The sequence below is a fragment of the Pan troglodytes genome, chromosome 6 (assembly GCF_028858775.2).
Source record: "Pan troglodytes isolate AG18354 chromosome 6, NHGRI_mPanTro3-v2.0_pri, whole genome shotgun sequence".
In the NCBI taxonomy this organism is placed as follows: Eukaryota; Metazoa; Chordata; class Mammalia; order Primates; family Hominidae; genus Pan; species Pan troglodytes.
This window is the reverse complement of record NC_072404.2, coordinates 126977508-126989688: the sequence shown is the minus strand read 5'-3', so window position 1 is coordinate 126989688 and position 12181 is coordinate 126977508.

Here is a 12181-nt window from a genome sequence, read left to right as displayed (position 1 = left end):
GGGAGACAGAACAATAACTAGAATGCAGTGAGATAAATGTAATACTAGAAATATGAAGAAATTATATTAGAAGCACTGAGGATACAACACTACCATGCATAGTGTTTACTGTTTTCTTATTAAAAAAAAAAAAACTAATAGAGATAGTCATCCATGAGGCAGTTTAAAAAGTGCTGCTAAATTTGCTACTAAGGCAAATGGGAAATCAAAGTCCTGTTAATGACTCTTTCCAAACTTTGTTTGTAGATATTTATTAGCCCTTACAGGCCAAATTCATTAACCCTCAATGATGCTGGCTTTTTCTTCTATTCCTGCCACACAGGAATAGAATTTGGAAATAAGAGGGAAAGAATTGTGTTCAAGTGGTCAATTAAATACTAACTTATACTTTATCTTATGTTATTAACTATTGCTTGGTGAAGTTTATTTTTCTTTTCCCTGCAGTTTCTTTATTCCTTACTTCATTCCTCAATTCTAAATCCATAATCCCAATTCTTGCCTAACATCCTCATATGAATATGTCCTAAATGTCTCACAGTCAACATGTTCTACTCATGGTATTAATATTGTAGGAGCAGAAAAGTGTGATACCTTCCCTCACCCATTGTAAGAGTCATGGCTGACACTCCTATAACAAAAGACAGATTAACAAGATAAAAGGATAACAAACTTATTTAATCAAAGTTTTATGGTCCAGGCGTGGTGGCTCATACTTGTAATACCAGCACTTTGGGAGGCTGAGGCAGGTGGATCACCTGAGGTCGGGAGTTCGAGACCAGCCTGACCAATGTGGAGAAACCCCATCTCGACTAAAAATACAAAATTAGCCAGGTGTGGTGGTGCATACCTGTAATCCCAGCTACTTGGGAGGCTGAGGCAGGAGAATCACTTGAACCCAGGAGGCAGAGGTTGCAGTGAGCTGAGATCGTGCCATTGCACTCCAGCCCGGGCAACAAGAAACTCCGTCTCAAAGGAAAAAAAAGGTTTTACTTGACACAGGAGCCTTTAGAAATGAAGACCCAAAGACCAAGGAAAAAACTGTTTTTATGCTTGGATTCTATGAAGAATGGACAGCCATGTAGAAATGTTATTGGCCAAAAGGGTATGATGGAATGGTAATAGACTGAAGGGGAATACTCAGTAACACCTGTCTGTTTAGATTCTTCTTGGTCTCTCCATGTATTATTCCTTCCTCCTAGAATGGAGCAAGGCCCTTGTTATCTTTCCAGGTTTTATGGCTTGTTTTGTGGGAGAGGGGTTCTAGTTTCTGTGACCCATCTTGGGGAAGAGGGATTCTGATTTCTATGACTCACCTGGAGGAGAAAAAAGGATGAGAGACAGGAGAGTGAGAAATGTTTAGAGAGACTTGCTTCTGAGGCCCTTCCAATGTCCTTCAGCTCAAAGTACTCAGCATCCCAGGGCGCCATACTTTGGGGTATCATGTTCTGAGCCCTGTCAATATCCTCTTCCAGGCTATTATGTTTAGATACCTCCCCCTTTCCTTCACCCCATATAATAGATTCTTAGGGCTTCTATAACAAATTATCATAAGCTGAGTGGCTTAAAATAGCAGAAATTTATCCTCTTACAGTTCAGGAGGCCAGAAATTAGAAATCAAGGTGTCACCAGAGCCACACTCCTTCCAAAGTTTCTAGAGGAGGATCCTTCCTTGTCTCTTCCAGCTTCTGATGACTTCTGACATTTCTTGGTTTGTAGCAGCATAACTCCAATCTCTGCCTTCATTTTCACATAGCCTTCTTAACTTTGTCTCTTACGACAATGTCCCTCCTCCATTCCTCCATTCTCTCTTTCTCTCTCTCTCTCTTTTTTTTTTTTTGGAGATGGTGTCTCACTCTCATACCCAGGCTGGATTGCAGTGGTGCGATCTCAGCTCACTGCAACCTCTGCCTCCCAGGTTCAAGTGATCCTCTCCTCTCAGCTTCCTGAGTAGCTGGGACCACAGGTACAGGTAATCACACCCAGCTAATTTTTATATTTTTCTTAGAGATGGGGTTTCACCATGTTGCCCATGCTGGTCTCAAACTCTTGGGCTCAAGCAATCCATCCACCTTGGCCTCCCAAAGTGCTGGGATTACAGGTGTGAGCCATCATGCCTGGCCTCCTCCTCCATTCTCATTAAAAGTCTGAACAAACATTAGCATAGTTTCTGACAGCTCAAGTTCCCATCCTTAGTATCACCACTCCAGTCTCTTTAAGTTCCTGCTTGGGAAAGCTCAAGGCTGCCCAAAAAACTATTGTTTGTTCTGGCCAACACCTGAAGATAGGGCCCCTGTCTTTTTGCCTCTTTGGGAGGGTAGGAGCCTAACTTTGACCAGTACCAGTTAGCAAACTCAGATGATTTTACATGGGCCAACTCACTGCTGTGGTTTAGATGTGTCCCCCAAAGTGCATGTGTTGGAAACTTAATCCCAATACAACAGTTTTGGGAGTTGGGGCCATATGGGGGTTATTTAAGTCATTGATACTCTACCTTCACTAATGGAATAATGTTGATTATTTAAACGGCTTGAAGTTGTACACAAACTCTCCTGCTTTCTTTCACCATGTGATACTTTCTACCATGTTATCATTCAGCATGAAGGCCCTTGCCAGATGCTGGCACCATGCTTTTGGACTTTTCACCTCCAGGTCACCTCCAGGACCATAAGCTAAATAAATTTCTTTTCTTTATAAATTACCTGGTCTGTGATATTTTGTTATAGCAACACAAAACAGACTAAGACACTCGTCTTCTCACTTTTTGTACATTTCCACTCCCTGACTCTGGTCCCCACCGTTCCCCTTTCCTATTCTCTCATTCTGTCTTTAAAACAAATCAAAGTTGAGTTCAGTTTATACTGGATTCTCTTCCCTTTTGCAATAGTTAATTACTAATTAAAACCTGTCTTTAGGCAGGGTGCAGTGGCTCATGCCTGTAATCCCAGCACTTTGCGAGGCTGAGGCGGGTGGATCCCTGAGGTCAGGAGTTCTAGACCAGCCAGCATGACCAACATGGTGAAACCCCATCTCTACTAAAAATACAAAATTAGCCAAGTGTGGTGGTGCATGCCTGCAATCCCAGCTACTTGGGAGGCTGAGGCAGGAGAATCACTTGAACCTGGGAGGCAGAGGTTGCAGTGAGCCGAGATCGCACCATTGCACTCCAGCCTGGGCAACAAGAACAAAACTCTGTCTCAAAAAAAAAAAGACAAAAAAAAAAAAAAAAAAAAAAAACAAAACCTGTCTTTATCACTTTAATAGTATCTGTCTTTGTTTATCTTTGGTAATTATAAGACAGTCTTTTTGGATTTATGTTCCACCCTAATCCAGTATGATCTCATCATGATCCTTACTTTATTTGTATCTGCAACACACATTTTAAAATAATGTAGTGTTCTAATGTTCTGGGTGGACAGGAATTTTGGAAGGACACTATTCAACCCACTGTACTCCGATATCCAATTAGTTACTGTAGCAAACTCTATTAATTGTTCACCTAATATCCAATGCCCATGTGCTCCATGCTAATAATGTTTTTTCAAAAGGACAGTGTGATCAGCCCATAGTTACAGACCATGATCAGTCTCAGGTGATCAAGACACTTCTATTCCCCACTTTCCTAGCCTCTACTGTAGCTAGAGGCTGCCATGTGACTCAGCTCCAGCCAATCACTCACCTAAAGTAGGCCATGGAGGAGACGGTTGTTCAACAACATGAAAGAAAAACCAAGAGAGCTGAGAAATGGTGTCACTGATGTTGTCAAGCCTCTGCACCAACACCAGCAGCATCTACTTGAATCTACTTGAATAAAGTAGATTCATCTGCATCTACTTGATCTATCTGCATCTCTCTGCATCTACTTGAATAAAGTAAGGCTCTGTATGTTCAACTCTGTTCAAAAGAAATTCTGTTTCTTGCATCCAAAGGGATTTCTAATTGATTTATTCACCAAGCTCAGTTAATTTTTTTCAAAATGTCTCCTATTTATTGTTTCCTTGCCAGTCAATCAAGTCTTCGTCTTTTCTTGCTAGACAATTATAACATCCTAATTAGCTTCCCTGCCTCATTCCAGTCTCATCTGCTCCCTATGGGCCCACCAGAGTAATTGTTCTGAAACACAAACCATGCCCTCTGCTCAAAAACTTTCCTCAGCTCTCAGTTACTTAGAGAATAAAGTCTAAATTTGTTAGTACTAATGATCTGGCCTCAATAATTTTTTCTAGTTTAATTTACTTCACTATCCCTTATGCACTCTATACTTTGCACTCCAAAATTACACTCCTAGATAGACCCTCTATTTGCACATCTTAGCCTCTCTCCTCAGTCTGGAAAAATTTGTGGGAATCCTATTTATTCTTCAGAACGCAGTCCAATGTGTTGTCCAGGAAGGTTTCCAAAATCATCCGGTCAGAATTAATCCTTGAACTCTGATACTTTGTTATTTGTTGCTCTAGTTCAGGCAGTCCTAGGCTTTAGAATGCGTGACTTGCAAACAACTGGCACCTCCATCCAGTGTACATAGACACATAACAATTCTCTTTCCTATGCTGAATCTAGACTTTCATCCTTCACCAATAACCAAGTATTTCACAGCATCACGGGGTGCTTCTGCCTGATGACCAGCTGGTTGATCTTGGCAATTTTATCATTTTTATTCCTTTGTAATGCCTGTGCAATTACTTAAATATTCTAATGCATTTTACGTGATACTTTAGACACATGAAAATGATACTACTAATGAAAATATAACTGAGACCAATATTAAATTCATGAAATAGGCTCAAATTTGCCATATCTTTAGCTTTACTTAAATTGTTCTACTGTGTTTAATTTTGAAGGAAAAGCACAAAATTAAGAATATATGTAGGGCTGGGTACGGTGGCTCACACCTGTAATCCCAACACCTTGGGAGGCTGAGGTCAGTGGATCACCTGAGGTTGGGAGTTCGAGACCAGCCTGGCCAACATGGCAAAACCCCGTCTCTACTAAAAATACAAAAATTAGCCAGGTGTGATGGTGCACATCTGTAGTTCCAGCTACTTGGGAGGCTGAGGAAAGAGAATCATTTGAACAGGGGAGGTGGAGGTTGCAGTGAGCCAAGATCATGCCACTGCACTCCAGCCTGGGCAACAGAGTGAGACTCCATCTCAAAAAAAAAAAAGGAATATAGGGAGGATGCAGGAATACAGATGTTCATACAATGTGGGATATGTCCCAATAAATCTTCAACAGTTGAAAATATTGTAAGGCAAAAATGCATTATTATTTCTAACCTACCAAACATCACAATGTAGCCCAGCCTACCTTAAACATGTGCAGAACACTTAACTTTAGTTTACAGTTGGGCAAAATCATCTAACACAAAGCCTGTTTTATAATACAGGATTTAATGTCTCACATAATTTACTGAATACTGTATAGTAAAAGTGAAAAACAGAATGGTTGTATGGATACAACAGTATTTCTACTGAATGCATCTCACTTTCACATCATAATAATGTCAAAAAATCATAAGTCAAACCATCGTAAGTCAGGGATTGTCTGCATATTATTGTAGGTTGTGACTTAAAGTATAAGTTTAGTAATCGGAAAAATAGGGACGTTTAAACTTATGGAGTAAGAATTAGCATCAAAAATTTGCAATTATTCAAAGGCAGAGAGAAAATCACAAGTCCTTAAAGCTATTGATTGGATACAATTCGGTAGGAATTCTTTTATCAAGAAAAGAATAAGGACTGGCATTCTATGTTTCTTCTTATTAAAAATGCTCACAAGTTACATATCACAGTCAGCATCACAGTTTTCTGCAAAATCTCCATTAGCAAATCCTTCTCCCCAAAACAAGAATATCCCTTTTTCCAGAATAATAAATGCTATCTAAAGGAGAAAAAAATGGTAAATTGAGGTAAGAAATTATAATGACTTTATTGTCTCTAATGTTTAATCTACATTTTTAAATTTAAAAATGCTTTTAAAATCATACTCACATTCTAGAACACATAGGGATAAAACAAAATACACATTTATACCATAATTACAGATTGTATAATACATTTAGCCCAGTATAAAAAGAATCCACCACATAGCTCAACTTCTGCAGCCACAGTACAAAGGGAGATGTTAATTAATTGGGCTCTGAGAGACAAAGAATTCTTGATCAAATAAGCTTAGGAATGCCACTTACTAAATCCAGTCTTGTAGATTCAAAAAATACATTAGCATTTTAAAGGTTATGGGAAGTCTTCACAGTTAAAAAAATCCATTTAACTTTGTTTAATAATTAAACACTCATTTATTTGCAAAGAGGAAAAATGTTTTTCCTTTCAGCACACCTATGAACAACCCATCCCAACAAAAAGAAACAAAACCATAAAAAAAGAAACAGCTTTCCTTAAATCCCAGTTTAGGAAGAGCTAAATGATGGATTTCAGAGAAAAAAAGATCTTATTATTTTGAATTTTTTTGCTGTGCCTAGTACAGTGTTTAGCAAAAAAAGCTCTTAATAAATGCCTATTAATTAAATAAAATAATGAGAGAAAATTGAAATGGAAACCAGTTTGGAGTGCTTGTGTCAGAGGCATGTGAACCAGAGAAACTCCATCTTGAATAGGAGCTGGGTAAAATAAGGCTGAAACATATTGGGCTGTATCGCAGAAAATTCAGCCAGATATTGGGCAAAATTCACCCCCAATATTTCACGTGGGTTCTTTTCTATTTTCCCTAAGTGTCGGCCGGTTTGAGAAATAAAGGGACAGAGTACAAAAGAGAGAAATTTTAAAGCTGGGCATCCAGGGGAGACATCACATGTCAGTAGGTTCCATGATGCCCCCTGAGCTGTAAAACCAGCAAGTTTTATTAGTGATTTTCAAAGGGGAGGGAGTGTATGAATAGGGTGTGGGTCACAGAGATCACATGCTTCACAAGGTAATAGAATATCACAAGGCAAATGGAGGCAGGGCAAAATCACAGGACCACAGGACTGGGGCAAAATTAAAATTGCTAATGAAGTTTCGGGCACCATTGTCATTGATAACATCTTATCAGGAGACATGGTTTGAGAGCAACCAGTCTGACCAAAATTTATTAGGTGGGAATTTCCTTGTCCTAATAAGCCTGGGAGCGCTATGGAAGACTGAGACTTATTTCATCCCTACAGCTCGACCACAGAAGATGGCCACGCCCAAGGGGGCCATTTTAGAGGCCCACCCTCAGGGGCGCATTCTCTTTCTCAGGGATGCTCCTTGCTGAGAAAAAGAATTCAGCGATATTTCTCCCATTTGCTTTTGAAAGAGGAGAAATATGCCTCTGTTCCGCCTGGCTCACCGGTGGTGAGAATTTAAGGTTATCTCTCTTATTCTCTGAACATTGCTGTTACCCTGTTCTTTTTTCAAGGTGCCCAGATTTCATACTGTTCAAACACACATGCTCTACAATTTGTGCAGTTAACGCAATTATCACAGGGTCCTGAGGCTACATACATCCACCTCAGCTGACAGGATTAAGAGATTGAAGTAAAGACAAGCATAGGAAATCACAGGGTATTGACTGGGGAAGTGATAAGTGTCCATGAAATCTTCACAATTTATGTTCAGAGATTGCAGTAAAGACAGGCAAAAGAAATTATAAAAGTATTAATTTGGGGAACTAATAAATGTCCATGAAATCTTCACAATCCATGTTCTTCGGCCATGGCTTCAGCTGGTCCCTCTGTTCGGGGTCCCTGACTTCCCGCAACATCACTGCATTCCCAGATGGCTATGGCATTCTAAGTCGCAGGATAAGATAGGAGGATGGCACAGGATTGAGGTCATAAAAACCTTGCTGATAAAACAGGTTGCAGTAAAGAAGCCCACCAAAACCCACAAAAACCCACCAAAACCAAGATGGCAATGAGAGTGACCTCTGGTTGTCCTCACTGCTATACTCCCACCAGCACCATGACAGTTTACAAATACCATGGCAACATCTGGAAGTTACCCTGTATGGTCTAAAAAAGGGAGGCATGAATAATCCACTCTTTGTTTAGCATACCATCAAGAAATAATCATAAAAATGGGCAACCAGCAGCCATGGGGCTGCTCTGTCTATGGAGTAGCCATTCTTTTATTCCTCTACTTTCTTAATAAAACTTGCTTTCACTTTACTCTACAGACTCGCCCTGAATTATTTCTTGCCTGAGATCCAAGAACCCTCTCTTGGCATCTGGATCGGGATCCCTTTCCTGTAACACTTGGAGCTCTGAAAAAGCTTTAAAACATTCTTGACTTCCAACCAGTGATTTTTTTCCTCATTGCGGTAACATATACATAACATAAAATTTATCATTTTAAACTTTTTTAAGTGTACAGTTCAGTGGCATTATGTACATTTACATTGTTGTGCAACCATTACCACTCTCCATTTCCAAAACTCTTTCATGATCCCAGACAGAAACACTATGACCATTAATCAATAACTCCCTATCCCTATTCCTCTCAGTCCCTGAAAACTTCTATTCTACTTTCTGTCTCTATGAATTTGACTATTTTAGGTACTTCATATAAGTGAAATTACACAATATTTGTCCCTTTGAGTCTGGCTTATTTCACTTAACACAGTGTTTTCAAGGTTCATCCATGTTGTAGCATGTAACAAAATTTCATTCCTTTTTAAGGCTGAATAATATTTCATTATATGTATATGCCACATTTAGTTTATCCATTCATTTGTTGATGGACATTTGGGTTGTTTCTACCTGTTGCCTACTGCGATATAGGGGAAGAAAAGTATTTCCTCACTTATCCCAGGTTCATGGCTGAAATGCAGATCAACAAGAGAAAAGCATATGAATTTATTCAATATAAGTTTTATGTGACATGGGAGCCTGCATAAGGCAATGAAGACCCAAAGAAGCAGATTAAATATGTGTACTTTTATGCCAAGTTTGATGAATAAATGTATAGACGTGGAGAAGTAGACTTGGACATAGTGGGTATAATCTACCAGTAATGAATTTGGGGAAACTTAGCAAGGCCTGCCTGTTCAGATTATTCGTGTCTCTGTCTTTGGCTGCTTTATCCAGGTATTAGAGAGGGCACCTCTCACATGAGGGTGCTATGACCTGCTTCAAGGGAAGGTCAGAAAATCCTGCCTAAGTTTTATGACCTGCTTCAGGAAAGAAGGGTGGAGTAAAGTGAGGGTGACCTTCCTGATTCTGCTGTTTTCTCAAATTCTTTCAGCTTAAATAAGTATTTTGGGGTAGAGTGTCTTAAATTCTATAAGTGAATAATGCTGCTATGAACATTGCTGTACAAGCATCTGTTTGAGCCCCTACTTTTAATTATTTTAGGTATATACCTAGAAGTAGAATGCTAGATCATGTGGTAATTCTATGTTTAACTTTCTGAGGAGCTGCCATACTATTTTCCATAGTGGCTGCACCATTTTACATTCTTACCAGCAATATGAGATGGTTCTAATTTTTCTACATCCTTATTGCTATGGTTTAAATGTTTTCGTCCACTCCAAAACTCATGTTGAAACTTAATCTCCAAGGCAACAGTGTTGGGAGATAGGGCGTGATGGGAGGTGTTTAAGTCATGAGGCTCCACCCTTATGAATGGATTAATGCTGCTATAAAACAGGCCTGCAGGAGTAGGTTCTCTCTCTCTCCTGCCTGTTTGTCAGTTGAGGAAACCACGTTTCTTCTCTCCAGAGAACTCAGCATTCCAGGCACTATCTTGGAAGCAGAGAGACCAGTTCCTAACTTGCCAGTCCCTTGATCATGAACTGCTCAGCCTCCAGAACTGTGAGAGAATAAATTTCTGTTCTTTATAAATTACCCAGTCTGTGGTATTTTATTACAGCAGCACAAAACGAAGTAAGACACTCACTAATGCCTAGTGTGTTCAATTTTTAAGAAACAATAGCCATTTTGATGGATGTAAAGTAGTGTCTTATTGTGATTTTGATTTGCATTTCCCTAATAACCAGTGATGTTGAACATCTTTCTATGTGCTTATTAGCCATTATTATATTTTCTTTGTCTATTTGTGAATCTCAATAAAAGATTTTTAAAAATTCTATATGAAATTTTAATATACAAGTTGCCACATTTTAAAATTACACTGATCTTTAGTCACACAGGGACTTTGGTTGGAAGAGAAGATTATTCCTTGATTCTCAATTCTAGGATTTTCAGTGGAGAGCAATTGACTTTTAATTTCTTTTTTATGATCTCATAACAGAGTAAAGAGGATTCAGGACCTTCTGATTTGTCAATGCAGAGGACAGAGCTGACATAGAAATTCTTACCACTCTAAATACAAGGAAATGCTAAATAAAATATTACTAGTTCATTCAATCAATGATTTTTTTAATTCCAAATACGATCAGGGAAATTTTTTTCTTTGGCTTGTTAGCAATCATCTGAAAATATAAAATATCATTAATTATATAACACTACTTTTAAATACAATTTTGGCAGACAAATGGGAGGGTATATTTAAAAACGTTAATTTTTCCTTTTTTCAATTTCCATCTGACCTTGTATATCATGATTAACAGTTTATTTGAAGGATGTGACAAAAAAATTGAAAAAAATAATTTCATGATTTTCTGGGATTATCTTTTTTCTCAAAGAGTCTCAAATAATATGTTTTTTAAAAATTGTAAAATGTTTCAACCAGTGTACATTTTCATGTAATCAGCGCTTCCCCCAGTTTTTCTCCTTGATGTTCTTCTAGAAACTTTGTCAGGAAGACCAGTGAAGAATTTTGAATGGGCACAATTCTGGGTGTTCTGGAATGTCTGACACTGTCTGGCTTACTCTCCAAGGTAAGGTTATCTGATTCTGTTGGAACCTGTGCTTTGGACTGCCCTTGACTGAGCTATTTTACAACTCAGGAAGTTGTAAAAAATTGACTGACAGTAAAATGCAAATTATTCTTTTCCATAGACATGCTAATGAATTTTATCATAGAGATACAATTGATTTCCTCTCTGTAGAAAAGATGATTCCAAAGATTACAATTTAGTACCTATAGGATCTATTAATTTGCACATATTAGCACATTTACTTCAACATTCCTGCTTGCCTACATATGACTGTTTCTATTCTTTTTTGAATAGCTTGTAATATCTTACAGGGTCCTTCATTAATTAATGAGTTAAATAAAAATTTTCACATATGCTCTTTTAATATTTGTATTTTGCCATTTTGAAAATCATCTTTTAACAAGTTTATTATCCTCAATAGGTATTATGTACTCAGTTCTCTCATCAGCTTAGGTAAACCTATAATATAAACAAAAGTTTACCTTTGAACAAATTAAATTTTTTCCAAATAGAAAGAAAGTCAACATTTACTAGGTTTTGCCTGCTTGCTTATTAATAAAATATATGCTGATTAATTTTAAAAAGCATTATTTAATGTTCCCTTACCTCCTCTCTCCCCTCTAAATTCTAATTGTCTGTTGCTTATTCAATCTAGGGCTCATTTCCTTTTTGACAAGATTACTAGGCTGATAGATAAAGGAAATGTTATAGACACAGTATATCTGGACTTAAACATTGTATTTATCCTAGGTTGGATAGTTTTCTGTATAATAGGATAAGTGCCAACTGGGTAAAACTGCAAATAATTCTGGCCCTGCCCGGTTGAACATTTTATTAACGACTGTTATGCCTATTGTGGGGCTGACTTAGATTAATTTTTGTGGAACACATTCTGTTTGTCAGGCACTTTTACTATATCATTTAATTTATGATTATTATCTTTATCCTGCATGTACTCAAGGACCAAATTAAGATCAGTGATTAAAAGTTATAGAGAAAATCATTTCACTGAATATAAGAATAACTTCTTAGCGGTTAGAACTCTCTGAAAATGGAATAGTAAATTTCATGAAACAGAATATAACAGAATGATTAAGAACATAAAGTTTAGTGTCAGGTAGACCTGCATCTGTGTGCTCCAGGTTCACCATACAGTAGCTTCTTGAGCTTGGGGAAATTCCTTCTTTGTTGCCTCATCTGTGAAATTAGGATATTAGTAGTACCTACCTCATAATGTTTTTGTGAGAAGTAAAGGAGATAACATTTTAAAGTGCTTTTAGCACATAGTAAGCCTTCAACAAGTGAGAACTTAAAAAAAATACTATTATTATTATTATTATTTTGTTTGTGGTTTATGGAGAATGAG